Genomic DNA, 14444 nt, shown 5'->3' with positions numbered 1-14444 from the left:
AAGAAATCAAATTTAGAGTATATTATTTCACAAAAGAATACAAATATTGTACACAGTATATAAACAATTTTTCTAGGCCACAATTTCAAGAAGAAAAGACAAGACAGGTTTTAGCATAAAATAGGATGCAGATGCAGAAGTTACTTGCACCCTACTAGCTGAGGCGTCAGAGCCTCTACCTCTCTCTTTAAGTCTTATTGACATTATGAGTACAGGGGGTTGCATAAATGTATTAGCAGCTATAGCGATGGGGGATTGAGGATGTGGTTCTTTGGTGCACTAAAATAGTAGTGATTTTGTGTATCAAACTGTACCCTAAAAGTATGTGAAAAAGTACAGCAAAAAAGGGCAGCTTTGCCTGTGTTAGGAACAAGTTACTATAGCTGTCCCTGGAACACAGTATTAAACATATTTTTTTTATATAAGGACTAAAACCCAATGTCTACTAATAGGTTTATGCTGTTTAGTATTGACGCTTGTCTATACGTCAGTGTAGTGATCAGCTTAAAACAGAGATCCATTCAAGAGGCAAAGATGAACATTTTCACTGACAGTATTTAAATGTACCAAATGCTTCAACTAAGTGGTTTAATACAGCCACAGTTTGAGAAAAAGGTTATTTTACGGTAGAAATCTTGTAAGGTGATCCTTCTTTAAAATCTTTCTTTAAAAGGATTCTTGCTTTTTCTTTGTATTCTCTCTACTCTGTAGACATGTGCACACTGAAATATTTCATTTCGGAATTTCGTTTTCGTCTGAAAAATACATTTATTTAGTTACTCACGAAATTTGTTTTTTATTTATTTTGTTTCGTTAAAAAATGCATTCGTCTGAAAATCCGAAATAATTAAGGTCGAATCTGTCATTGAAGGCTTATGGTGTCTGTCGAATGTTCTAAGAAGATTTGACAGAGCAGCTAAACTGTACGACGCCGCAATCGTACATTTCCGGTCGAATGTTCCGCCTACAAGCTATAGTAGAATTCTAATGTATGACACTAGTAATAATTATATTTATTAATTATTATTACTAGTCAACCAACATTAGAATTCTTCTATAGCCTATGGGCGGAGCATTTGACCATAAATGTCCACTTGTGGTGACTGCTTCGTCGAATCTTCATGTCGAATCTTTTCTCTCTATGTCAAATAATCTTGGACTAATAGAGTTAGGTTAGGCACATTCGACCTTTTTTGCTATTGTCTCTATAATGTCAAATCTTTTCTCTCTATGTCGAATCTTTTCTCTCTATGTAGAATAATCTTGGACTAATAGAGCTAAGGTTAGGCACATTTGACTACAGGTTCGATGGACACAGATCGCTATTGTCAGCATCATGTCGAATCTCCTATCTATATCGAACTGTTGTCGCAACGAAAACGAAAATAAAGCATTTCTTTATGTCAGATCTTTCGGTTTTCGGATTCTGCACGTTCGTTATCGTTTTCATTAAATACCCGAAATGCGGACGAAAATGCATTCGGACGAAAATGAATGCACATGTCTACTACTCTGATCTTTGGCAATTCACTATTATTATCATCAATAATCTAACATCATGGAGCTACCTGATTTGCCTACTTTGTTACTTTCATGCATGGGCTACTCTAGCATTTTTTCTTTGAGAAGCAGCTGGGAGGCTTCTGTATATAGGGATTAAGATCCTGCTTTATTTGACTCTTTTGTTTCACCGGTGGGATTTGGGTTTTCTTATTCCATCTGTATACTTCCCTGTGCCGCTCTTTGGTTATCCTGGTGGAGTGTCCCATACCCCTTCTGCAACTCCCGAGCCAGACACTATGTGGTGGTCACCATTTGAAGGTGCCACAACAATGATCTTGTTATCAAGCTGGTTTGTAAGTATTTTCTTTCATCGATCAATGACACTAGTTGAACAATATTATAACTCTCTCTTTTCAATATACTCTGAAACCTTGTTTTCTAGCCTACAGATTTTGTACAGGTGGCATCTACTCCTGAAGAAGTGAAGATTCACAAAATGAATCAAGTTTTTATGATTCATTCCTTTTTAGTAATTTGACTATGTGGCAATATATGTATAGATTAATTCTATCAACATAATACCGTACCCTAGGCTGCTATATGTGGGATATAACTAACCAGCTCTTTATTTATTTATGATCTATTCAATGTTATCTATGCCTCATTTAAAGTCCCATAGACATTTGATTTGGTTTATGTACTAGAGAAAAAATGCACTACTTTAGAGCTAATAAACTTTTGTTTATCTCAGTCCCTTCAAGTTGCATTTGTTGGTCTGTGCTCAATATGTCCCTATTGTTACCAGCCAAATCAATTAGAGAAAACTTACCACAGAGCTTTTCCTTCCTTCAAAAGATTATCTGGAACATTGTGTGACTTTGAGAAGAGTGTTCAGTGGCTGAAGTTTTACCAACACATTCAGTAGCTGTTGCTAATCTTGATCAGCTTCAAAACATCTTCTACACATTTCACTTCCTGTTGCTGCTGTCAATGATCTACATTTGCTGCTTGACATCCTCTAAAACTCAGAATTTGGGCTTTTAGATTTAGCAGATCAAAGACCTTACCGCTGCTGATTTTTAATGCAGCCTATACCTAAAGACCTATTTTTTTTTATAACTTGATTTCTTCAGCATTTGCAACCCATTTTGCTCTACAAGGGCATATATTCCTTTTGAACAGCTCTGAACAGAAAAATCCTCACCCATGATATGATTTTTAATGATTACGGCTTGCCCATATGCAAAGATTGCAGTAAACCAGTAGAGACTTTCATTCGGTGCACTTTCATCAAGGGCATAGTCAAATGAAAAGTTTGGCTTACTAGAAATCTAGTGGGATTCACCTTCTGTTTACAGTACTGGACTCATATACCGTATGTATACATCTTTACTAGGAATTGCAATGACATCTAAGTCTTTCATTTTGTTCTCCTTTTAATGGATGTTTCCTTACACAAACACATATCTAGTGCTCATCAATAGGATCTGCTGAAGTTAAAGTCTGGTAATCCAAACTTCCTTTAAAATCTTTTATCATACACATGATTTCATAGTTTGGATTTGTAGCATCAACATCCAGAGCTTCAACTCTTCTCTTAGAGTTCTTGCTGTTGCAACTGTCTATTCTTACTCTTTTCCTGTAACTTCTCCATTTCTTTCACACAATTGTTTTATTACCTTGCATTCTGCTGTGTGGAGTCTTGTGATTATTGTGCTGCCCCAACAGGGCATAGAGTATATATATATATATATATATATATATATATATATATATATATATATATATTGTAATAGTCCCTGTCACTGGGAAAAGGGATGGGATCTCTAACCCTGTGTCCATGTCTTATGGAGAGCCAGCAGGTTGTGTGCCCAGGTGCACACAGCCCATATAACGAGGGGCTAGTGAGAGCAGAGTGTGGAGGAAGGTGGAGTGTGTGTAGCTTGTTGCTACTGCTGTGTGAAGACAAACCTGTGTCTGGAGAGTGGTCTGCCCTGTGGGAGTCTGCAGCCTATGTAAAGGGGATTCTTTGCCCAGGGACTGGGAAAGGCTGGCCAGCCTTGAGAGTCGGGGAGACTGAGGAAGCCAGTGAGTCCAGGGGGCTGTAAAGAATTGGCAAATCTGTTGAGAGCAAGCAGAGGAACTGCTGACAAGAGAGCCAGGTGGCTTGGTATGTTTTCCTTATTTTTGGAGTGCTTAATGAAGTTAAACCCCTGCGTGGGAATCCTGAATGAACCTTTTTGCTTTTGTTTTTCGGTTTAATAAACGTGGGCTACCAGGCCCTTAACTATAATGCCTGTCTGATGTGGACTCACTGCACTAAAAACGCATTTATCGCTTGAGCTAAATACCCCAAACATTACAAGTGGTGTTCGAATGCGGGCAGACAGACGGTGAAGTCCGGGTCTCTGCGCCAGTAGTGAGTCATTTCAGGAATTGCTGCTAGCGGTGTGTGGCAGCCAGGCAAACTGCATTGCGCAGAAGTTAAATTGATGAACTGTGTTTGTGTGCATGAGACAGCACAATCTGTGTGTGCACTGTGCAGGTGAGGAAAGCTTGCATGAAGTGAAAAGCAACTTGCTTTAAAGTAACAGTGCTTCATTTTTTGCTGGAAAGCGCAAAAGTGTGGTGGAGTGACTGCAGAGATGAAGCAAGAGTTTGAGCCTGCCGGAGAATATTGCAGACTGTTTTTTGCTACACTTAAAGGGGAAGTGCAAGCTGTTGCCCCTGGCAACGCTGGTGCAAGCAGGCCAGCTATTAAGGTGCAAAGTCCCAAGCTTACAAGAGGATGCAATTTGGGAAGCCCTGTCAAGGCTCTGAAGCAAGAGCGCTGTTTTCGGTGCAGAGAGTGGGGGCATGTTATCTCCAAGTGCCCTTTGTCTCAGTCTCCAATACAAGGCGACACGGCCAGACAGAGGTCTGCAACAATGTTTAGAAAGCCTGATTTAAGTCCCAGGAGTGTCCAAAAGGCTTATCAGAAGTTTGACAAGTATGTGGTTGCCCGTAGCAATGGCAGTGATGTCAAGTCTGTGGACTACGCGAGAAACGTATTGCCGACAGAGGATCGTGGCATGTTTAAAGCAACAATGCTTCAAGGAGCGCAAAGTCGCTGCTTTTGGGAGAGTCAGCAAAGTACAGCTGGAAGAGTGCCATCTCCCTTAGCAACAAGGGATCGGGTGTTAACCGGAAGGAGGAGATACAGTGGAGATGTGGAGCGGCATCCCATTAAAGATATGTGTAAAAATGTACCATGCCTGGAATGTGGTCAACTGGGGCATGAAATTTTTTCTTGTCCCAGGTTATGGAACATGCCTGGAGATGTGGTTACTGGGCAGAAGTCTTTGTCTGCAAGCCCAGATTTTTGTGCAAACCTATTTTCAGTCACCTCTGGCAACAGTGAGGAAGTACCTGTTGTGCCTGCAGGGGGTGCTAAGGAGTCAGAAGTGGCTGCTGCAGTTTCATCCCATGGCCACCAGGGAGAGTTAGTCAGTAAAAGTGCGATAAAGGATAGACAACGTACTCAAATGAAGCCAGAGTTACCTGCTACAGATTATGGTAAGACTGTTGCAGTTTGCGGGACTGATCCCAGTGAAGTGGGAGTATATCCGGCTGGGAGATCAACAGAAGTGGTAAAAATGGACTTGCTGCAGTTTGCTACCCCGAGTAGTGGGGAGACACAGGTTGAAGCTCAACCTGCAGCAAGGTTAAGAACTCAAAAAGACTGGACTCTGTATGTACCTGGTGTAATCCACCAGAGTGCTGGAAGTGGTAACCTAGGGGTGACCAATACAGTTTGTGTGCCAGGTTCCCTAGTGACAGGTGCTACAGAGATGCCCAGGGAAACCTCCCAGGAGCCCGCAGTGGTGAGGCACATGGTTTCCCAGGACAACTGTGGAGCCGCCCTAGTGGGCAAAAGAATGCCTTTGGAGAGGAAGGGTGGTGTGCTGAGCGTTACACGGGGTGCTGTGTGTTCTGACCAAAAACAGCCTGTTAAAGCTTATAACACTGCTATGTCTATGGCTGATGATACATGTACTTATTGTGATGTATTCAAAAGTAATGATGATGTTGAAAAGTGTATTACTGACAATGTTGATGGTTTGGTGTCTCCCATGGTAACCACAGGTAGTGCAGCAGAGTTGTCCCAGGAAATCGCAGGAGGACTCCCAGTGTTGGAGCCGGCGGGGCTCCAGGACAGCTCTGATACTGCTCAGGTGGAAAACAATGGGAAAATAGCTCAAAGGAGGGAGTATGTATTATCACAATCTGATGTGGTTGACAGTGACTGGTGCAGATTGTCTGCTGCTAAACCACTCTGTCCACCTGTGTCTCCATGGGCAGAGGGAGCAGTGCTACAGAGTGCTGATGACTGGAGCACAGACAGGATAGACTGGGATAGTCTCGCCATTAAGGTGATAGCGTGGTGGAAAGAAATTTCTGAAGGTAATAGTAAGCTGGACACTATTGCTGCTGTGACAAATGGAGAGGCTGCAAAGCCAGTAGACACAGGTGCGTTGGCTGTTGCAGAACTTAACCCCCTCCAGGCGGAAGGATCGGAAAAGGGCGCATATATAGCAGAAGTTTTGTCCACAGCAAAAGAGATGAGTCATGTTGAGTGCCAGGATGATGGGATAATGGATAGGGACTTGGAAGGGCTCAGTGTTGCTGAAAATGAGACAATGAGTGTGACACATGCATTTAGCGGTGCTCATTGGGAGCCGCAAGTTTTGTCAGTGGCCTCTGAGGTGGAGGTCTCTTTGAGTGTCTCAGCCTCTCAAGCCTTAGCAAATGAGCCCCTCCACGTCGTTAGTAAGGGAAAAGTCCCTAGAGTTCTGTGTTTAGATGTGGCATGTCTAGAAATAACTGAGATGTTGTTGGAATTGGTGAAAATCTTTCCGCTGTATACCTGCATGTATCCACCGCAGATGGGCGACCTGGTACTGCGTAGTACCAATCAGTGGAGACACGTGGTACAGGCGATGTTAAGCAATGTTGATAAAAATTGGTTACTGCAATGTTGGTTACTTTTGCAGAAAGTGGTCTCGCAGTTCTCTGCGAGAATGCTTCCAGCGACAGTTATGTGCGGAAGGCGTTCAGGGGAACTGCTAAAGGAATCAGAAATGATAGACATAGTAGAAGTCTCTCCGTATGCTGGTGTGATGAGGTGCATTCCTGCTGGTGCGATCCGAGGTGCAGCTGAGCAGTGGTTGGTACATGGCGCGTGTGCTGTCTCACCCGCTAGACCTCGTGAAAGGGAAGGGCCCGGAAAAGACGCAGCAGTAGTGGGAATTCAATCCATCACTCGCAGGGAGGTGCAGTTTGAGGTACCCGGAGACACTTTGACAGGAAATGGCAGTGTTGGTAACTGTAATGAAAAAGTGTATGAGAAGCACTGTAGAGCACTGTCGGACAACTCAGAGGTATTGGTTGAGGTACCAATGGACACAGAAATGGTTAAAGAGATTGGTGTGGAAAAATGTGGCGCAAAATGTGTGTTGGTAGGACAGTCGCTATTGGAGTGTTGGACAACCGGGAGCGATGTGAAACTGCGGGAATGTCCCATAGGGAGTAACTGCTTGCCTGTAGATGGTCCCTCCCTAGACCCTGTCCTAGCAAACCAGGTGACAAGAGGTCTTGATGATGATGATAATATTGAATTAAATAACCCCTTGTGGAACATTGCTATCGAGGTTAAACAGAAGTATGTGGTGTTGATCTCAGATGATTTGGTTGCCAAGGGTAACCACACAGGGGTTAGTGAACCTGATAAACAGATGTTGTTGGTTAGTGTTGCGTCAGGTAGTGAGAGGGGTCAGTCCCTGACAGATTTCACGGAAATGGGTCCCCAACAGTCCCAGGAGAGTAGGTCTGTGGGAGGGAAAAGGAGGATCCCGTGGCCAGAAGGTGGAAGGGATAGAGAGATTAGTGGGAGCCCATGGTTCAAGGTGAAGTGCTGGTGGAAACATACCCGGAAAAAGAAATGGGCCTACGCAGCGAATGGCTGGCACAGAGGTGTCCCATTCTTAGTGACTGGTTTATGTGTTCCTCCCTCCAGTGCGAAACAAGGGGGGAGTATAGGGAAATGTAGGACCCTGTTAAGATCCAGGGTGGGACGTACCTGGAAGCGCACCCGGAAAAAAGGTTGGGCCTACGTGGCTGACAGCCAGCACAGAGGTGTCCCAACCATGACGGGTGCTGGTGTTCCTCCCTCCGGATCGAAACAAAGGGGGGGGATATGTAATAGTCCCTGTCACTGGGAAAAGGGATGGGATCTCTAACCCTGTGTCCATGTCTTATGGAGAGCCAGCAGGTTGTGTGCCCAGGTGCACACAGCCCATATAACGAGGGGCTAGTGAGAGCAGAGTGTGGAGGAAGGTGGAGTGTGTGTAGCTTGTTGCTACTGCTGTGTGAAGACAAACCTGTGTCTGGAGAGTGGTCTGCCCTGTGGGAGTCTGCAGCCTATGTAAAGGGGATTCTTTGCCCAGGGACTGGGAAAGGCTGGCCAGCCTTGAGAGTCGGGGAGACTGAGGAAGCCAGTGAGTCCAGGGGGCTGTAAAGAATTGGCAAATCTGTTGAGAGCAAGCAGAGGAACTGCTGACAAGAGAGCCAGGTGGCTTGGTATGTTTTCCTTATTTTTGGAGTGCTTAATGAAGTTAAACCCCTGCGTGGGAATCCTGAATGAACCTTTTTGCTTTTGTTTTTCGGTTTAATAAACGTGGGCTACCAGGCCCTTAACTATAATGCCTGTCTGATGTGGACTCACTGCACTAAAAACGCATTTATCGCTTGAGCTAAATACCCCAAACATTACAATATATATATATATATATATATATATATATATTGTTTTTCTAACCATTTTCTATTGACTTTTATGTTTAGTTTACATGCTGCCATCTAGTGACCCTTTGTGGTAATGCACTTGTCTCTCAAGTTTATTTTTCCCTTATGTTATGACACACTTCCTTTGAATATAATGCTCCACCCTTCTTCCTGTGTTTGTACTTCCTGTGTCATCTATGCAGTTAACAAGCCACATGTAGCAGGGCACATGTATTCTCCATTGTAAGCTACAGACAATATCATCTTTTGACCGCACAATACCACAACCTGTTCATTTGTTTGTATCCTGTCATCTGCTGTAATCTGATGTTCAGAATAAAGCATCTGTGGATGGAAATCGGTATTGGTGAGTTCAAGCTATCTGATGAGGATTGTCCTCAGTGAATATATCTGCTTATACAGGCCAGGCATAGAGGTCTCACAAGGGATAAATCGTTTCACAACAATCGGAGTCAGAATAGTCAAAAGATGTATAGAATTCCTACAGCCTACTGTGTATATGTGTGTGCCTGATCTGCAATCAAGCTCAATGCCATCCGCCATCTTGTGAAAGCACATGGTCGCACAAGCTTACTGCACCTCATGTGAATGTTAAAAACTGTTTCTCTACATTGAACTGTGTTACCTCACCTGTCTAAGCTGCTGTTCATCTTCTTACAGAGACAGTACCATTTTCTGCAAAAACGTTAAAAAATGTCTAGACAAGACTCTGAGTACCCCTTTGTGGCTGAACCAATACAGATTCATCATGCCTCTGAACCCGCAGATATACAGGGAGCAGATTCTGCAGATATTGCTGAACAGAGTGTAAGACCCAAACGTATAATAAAACCGACACAGAAACTCAGAGAAAACTATGAAGCCACTAGAGATGAGTTCTCCAGCAATCTGTCAGACTTATGGGACAGAACTTCACACTGCATGTCAGTTTTGTCACACTTTAACGATCAACCAGCTGAACTAAGAGACTCTAGATCGCTTATCTGCCGCTTACGAACGCTACCAGCGGCTGTTTGCATAATACACAGCTTTTTTGCAGGACTGTAATATAGAGGACTCCTCAGCAGAACTGACCAAGTCTATTGCATTAAACCAACAAAGGGATCTCTTAGTGCAAAAGGCCCAGTGTAAGGCAGAACTCTGCATTGCTCAACTGCAGGAGACCAGATCTCACAGATCCACCACAACCAAGCACACTGCACGTTCTACCAGATCCTCTCGCTCCAGAAGTTCAACATTAAGCGACAAGCTAATAGAGGCCCGTGCAAGTCTGGAAGCAAAAAAAGTGCAAAGCTCCTTTACCAGAAGGCAAGCAGAAACAGAGGCAAAGATGAAAGCTCAACAAGCAGAAACAGAAGTAAAGATGAAAGCTCAACAAGCAGAAACAGAAGCAAAGATGAAAGTTCAACAAGCAGAAATACAAGCAGAGATGGAAGCTCAACAAGCAGAGGCAGATTCCCAAATAAAGATTCTGCAAATGGAAAAGGAGGAAGCAGCTGCCCTAGCAAGGCTAAGAGTCTTTGAACAAGCGATGGGAGAAAGTGTTAACTCAGACTGTTCCATCCCAGCGGAACTGCAAGACCCAGTTGAACGCACCAGTGAATAGGTACTAAAGCATAGTGTTTGCAATGATACAGAGTCATCTACTGTACATCCTACTAACAACACTGTTCTGACCCTCAACACAGAGACCTCTCAGCTCCAAATGCCTGAGCCTCTTCAAGTGTACAACACAAGTGCACCTATGCAGCAAACTGCATCACCTCTTGCTGACAACAAGGTGACTTCCAGTGACAAGCCGCAGCTCAAGCCACAGCCAGCACAAGCCTTAGGGACTACACCACAGTTAAATGCTCGTGCAACATCATTTCATCCTGGTAAACCTCACCCTACTTCACCAGAGAACTTTCACACCCGAGGGGTTCCACAAGTTACTTTGGCACCAAAGAGTGAGAGATCAGACTTGAATGATTTCGCCAGATATATGGTATGCCGTGAGCTCATTAACACTACCCTCTCAAGGTTTGATAACTGTCCAGAGAGCTACAGGGCCTGGAGATCAACCTTTAAAGCTGCCATTGCTGATCTCAACCTTACTACCAAGGAGGAACTTGATTTGCTCAGAAAGCGGCTGGGGCCAGAATCTGCAGATCGTGTTAAAAGAATGAGAACAGTGCACGTTGACCACCCAGATGCAGGTCTTGTTGCTGCATGGGCAAGACTTGAGCAAGTCTATAGTAGCTCCTAAGCCATAGAAAGTGCTCTATTCAAGAGACTGCAAAACTTCCCAAAAATAGGGAACAAAGACTACCGCAAGCTCCAAGATCTGAGCGATCTTCTCATGGAGCTGCAGTTGGCAAAGACAGACCCTCGTCTACCTGGACTAAGCTTCCTGGACACTGCTCATGGTGTCAATCCAGTGGTGTCTAAACTGCCATACGGCCTGCAAGAGAAATGGGCACAACAGGGCTCAAGGTACAAAAGAGACTATAATGTATCTTTTCCTCCATTCGCATATTTTTGCAGGTTCATCAGCGATCAAGCCTGGACAAGAAACGATCCCAGCTTCAGCTTTATTGAACCCAACTTACCTGCTTTATCATCATCATCTTCATCAAGGTATGATAACACAGCAGCTAAACGCAGAGACTTTAATAGAGCAATATCTGTTAAAAGGACAGACCTCTCACCACCCGTATCCTCTCCTGCTCACCAGAGTGATTCAGGTGATGGAAATAAAGACCCTAACCGTCAGTGCCCTATGCACAAAAAGCCTCACCCCCTAAAGAAATGTTGTGAGCTTAGGGCAAAGACGTTACAAGAGCGCAGGGAGATTCTTCAGAAACTTGGAATATGCTACAGGTGCTGTGCTTGTTATGGACATTTTGCTAAAGACTGTATAGTTGTCATCAAGTGCACAGAATGCAGTAGCGACAGACATGTTATAGCTAGGCATCTGGGTCCACCCTCAGACAATTCACAGCAGCCTCCTACCTCCAGCCCTGTCTCAAGTCATGGCAGGGAGCAACAAGGTCATGCTCCAGCCACAGCTAACGTTTCTTCTTCATGCACAGAAGTCTGTGGAGAAGGCTTAGATAACAAATGCTGTGCAAAGATATGCCTAGTCAAGATATACCCAAAGGGTTAACCTGAGGAAGCTATTAGGATGTATGCCATAATAGATGAACAGAGCAACAGATCCCTGGTTAAGCCTAAATTCTTTGAGATGTTTGGCATAGAGGGACACGCATCACCGTATACTCTTAAAACCTGTTCTGGTCCTGAAGAGACCTTCGGCAGAAGGGCCAATGGGTTCATGGTCTTTCATATCAATAAGGGAGAGGGCATACACCTACCAACATTAGTCGAGTGTGACCAGATACCAGACGAAAGGGAAGAAATTCCTACTCCAGAGGCTGCATATCACCATCCTCACTTGAGGCACCTTGTTAATGAAATTCCTGCAATGGACATGAATGCTGAAACCTTGATCTTGCTAGGAAGAGACATTCTCAGAGTACATAAAGTACGCAAGCAGTGCAATGGACCTGATAATGCCCCTTATGCACAAAAACTTGACCTAGGCTGGGTAATCGTGGGCAACGTATGCTTGGATAGTATGCGTACGTCATCCAAGATCCACTCCTTCAAAACGTACTTGTTAGGAAACGGACGTGCATCCCACTTCAAACAGTGCCCTCGCCATTACGAAGTAAAAGAGAAGCCTCTTGACATCATCCAAGTACCTGATGTCACCCCTAACCTTTGTAAATGACAACATAGGTACCACAGTGTTTTGTACTACAAGCGATGACAACAAAATAGCCTTGTCAGTTGAAGACAGAGAGTTCATCAAAATAATGGACAAAGAGTTCTTCCAGGATAAGTCTAACAGCTGGGTTGCACCATTACCTCTTCGTGCTGCAAGGGTTAAACTCCCAGCCAATCGTGAACAGGCACTATCCAGATTCAACTCACTTCAACGAACACTAAAGAACAGGCCTGAAATGAAGGACCATTTCATCACCTTTATGAAAAGGATCTTTGACAATGATCATGCCGAACCAGCTCCACCACTTCAAAGACACGATGAGCGCTGGTATCTGCCTTTCTTCGGAGCGTATCATCCACGTAAGCCAAAGCAAATCAGGGTAGTATTTGACTCCAGTGCCAAGAATCAAGGCGTATCCCTGAACGATGTTCTTCTCACTGGTCCAAACCTATCCAACAACCTTGTAGGTGTACTTATGAGGTTTAGAAGAGAGCCAGTTGCCATAACTGCTGACATTGAACAAATGTTTCATTGCTTCACTGTGCGTGAAGATCATAGGAACCTCCTAAGGTTTCTGTGGCACCGTGACAACAACATGGACAATGAGATGATTGAATACCACATGAAGGTACATGTTTTCGGAAATAGTCCCTCACCCGCTGTTGCAACATACGGTTTACGAAGGACTGCCCTTGAAGGGGAAAAGGAGTATGGTGAAGATGCTCGACACTTTGTTGAGAGAGACTTCTATGTGGATGACGGACTTAAATCTTTACCTACAGACAAAGAAGCCATAGACCTGCTACAAAGGACTCAAGGTATGCTTTCTGAGGCTAACCTCAGACTACACAAGATTGCCTCAAATAGTGTTGCTGTTATGAAAGCCTTTCAACCTGGCGATCATGCCACAGGGTTTAAACGGCTTACGGTGGGACTTATTAAAAGATACCTTCGGCTTTCAAGTCAGCTCTGCAGACAAGCCATTTACCAAACGTGGTGTTCTGTCAGTGGTGAACAGTCTATACGATCCATTGGGATTTGTGGCTCCCATCACCATACAAGGTAAATCCTTACTTAGACAGTTCTCAGAGACTATTAAAGATTGGGATGCTCCACTACCAATGGACCAGCTTTCAAAGTGGGAGTCCTGGAAACAATCTCTACACGCCTTAGATGCAATCCATATACCACGCTGCTACACTTCTGCCTCCCTTGCCACAAGTCAGAGGAAAGAGCTTCACATATTCTCAGATGCATCTACTGAGGCTATAGCAGCTGTTGCTTACCTCAAGGTAAGAGATTCTTCTAATCAAGCCCACATAGGGTTTCTGTTTGGGAAAGCTAAGTTAGCACCTAAACCTGAACACACGATTGCCAGGCTTGAACTTTGTGGGACTGTGCTAGCCACAGAAATAGTAGATTTCATACTGCGTGAGCTAGACATTCAGATAGATGACGTCAGATTCTACACGGACAGCAAAGTTGTTCTGGGCTACATATGCAACCAGACTAAACGTTTCTATGTCTATGTCAGCAACCATGTAGAGAGAATCAGGAAATCATCTAAACCTGAACAATGGCATTATGTTCCGTCTGAAATTAACCCTGCAGATCATGCCACCAGGCCAGTGTCTGAAAGTGTCTTTGCAAATTCTTCTTGGTTAACAGGGCCTGAATTCCTGCTGGATCGTCCAGAAGAAACCACAGCTGATGTCTTCAGTCTTCTAGAACCTGACAAGGATCCAGAGATTCGTCCTGAAGTAAAAACCCTCGTTACCAGAACTGACCAAAGGCTCGCCTTGGGCTGTCAACGCTTTGAACGTTTTTCCAAGTGGAGAAAGCTTGTACGCACCATCGCAAGGTTAGTTCATATTGCAGATTGCTTCCACACAAAGCCCACAGATGCTCACTGTCAACGTTGGTACGTGTGCCAAAAGCTTCTTTCTGCAAAAGACATTGCTGAAGGTGAACTGATCATAATACAAAGTGTACAACAGAGTGTCTTTGGCTCAGAAATTAAATGTATCCATGACAAGAGGGACATTGCAAAAAAAAGCCCAATTGCCAACCTGAATTCATTCATTGACAATCATGGTATGTTAAGGGTTGGTGGATGTTTAAACAAGGCTGAGCTAAGTGAGCAAGAACAGAATCCTCTCATTATACCTTTGTTTTTTCACACCTTGTTTATTTATTCAACATTCATATTATTTGTATTTAATATTATCGCACTAGTAAGCACAGAGTTGGTTATTATTAATTTTGTTTTTGGGGTCACCCAAGCGCAGCGCATAACTTGTAAATTTATCCTCTCATTATACCTGCT

The 14444-nt window shown here is 43.8% G+C and overlaps 1 pseudogene; it reads right to left on the bottom strand.

The window, feature by feature from the left end:
* Positions 1 to 2168: 2168 nt before the first annotated feature.
* Positions 2169 to 10961, bottom strand: LOC141141241 (kinesin-like protein KIF2A; annotated as a pseudogene).
* Between the last annotated feature and the right edge of the window lie 3483 nt (positions 10962 to 14444).

The sequence above is a fragment of the Aquarana catesbeiana genome, linkage group LG04, assembly GCF_042186555.1.
Source record: "Aquarana catesbeiana isolate 2022-GZ linkage group LG04, ASM4218655v1, whole genome shotgun sequence".
In the NCBI taxonomy this organism is placed as follows: domain Eukaryota; kingdom Metazoa; phylum Chordata; class Amphibia; order Anura; family Ranidae; genus Aquarana; species Aquarana catesbeiana.
The sequence above is the reverse complement of the archived record's forward strand: the minus strand, read 5'-3'. Positions and strand labels throughout refer to the sequence as shown.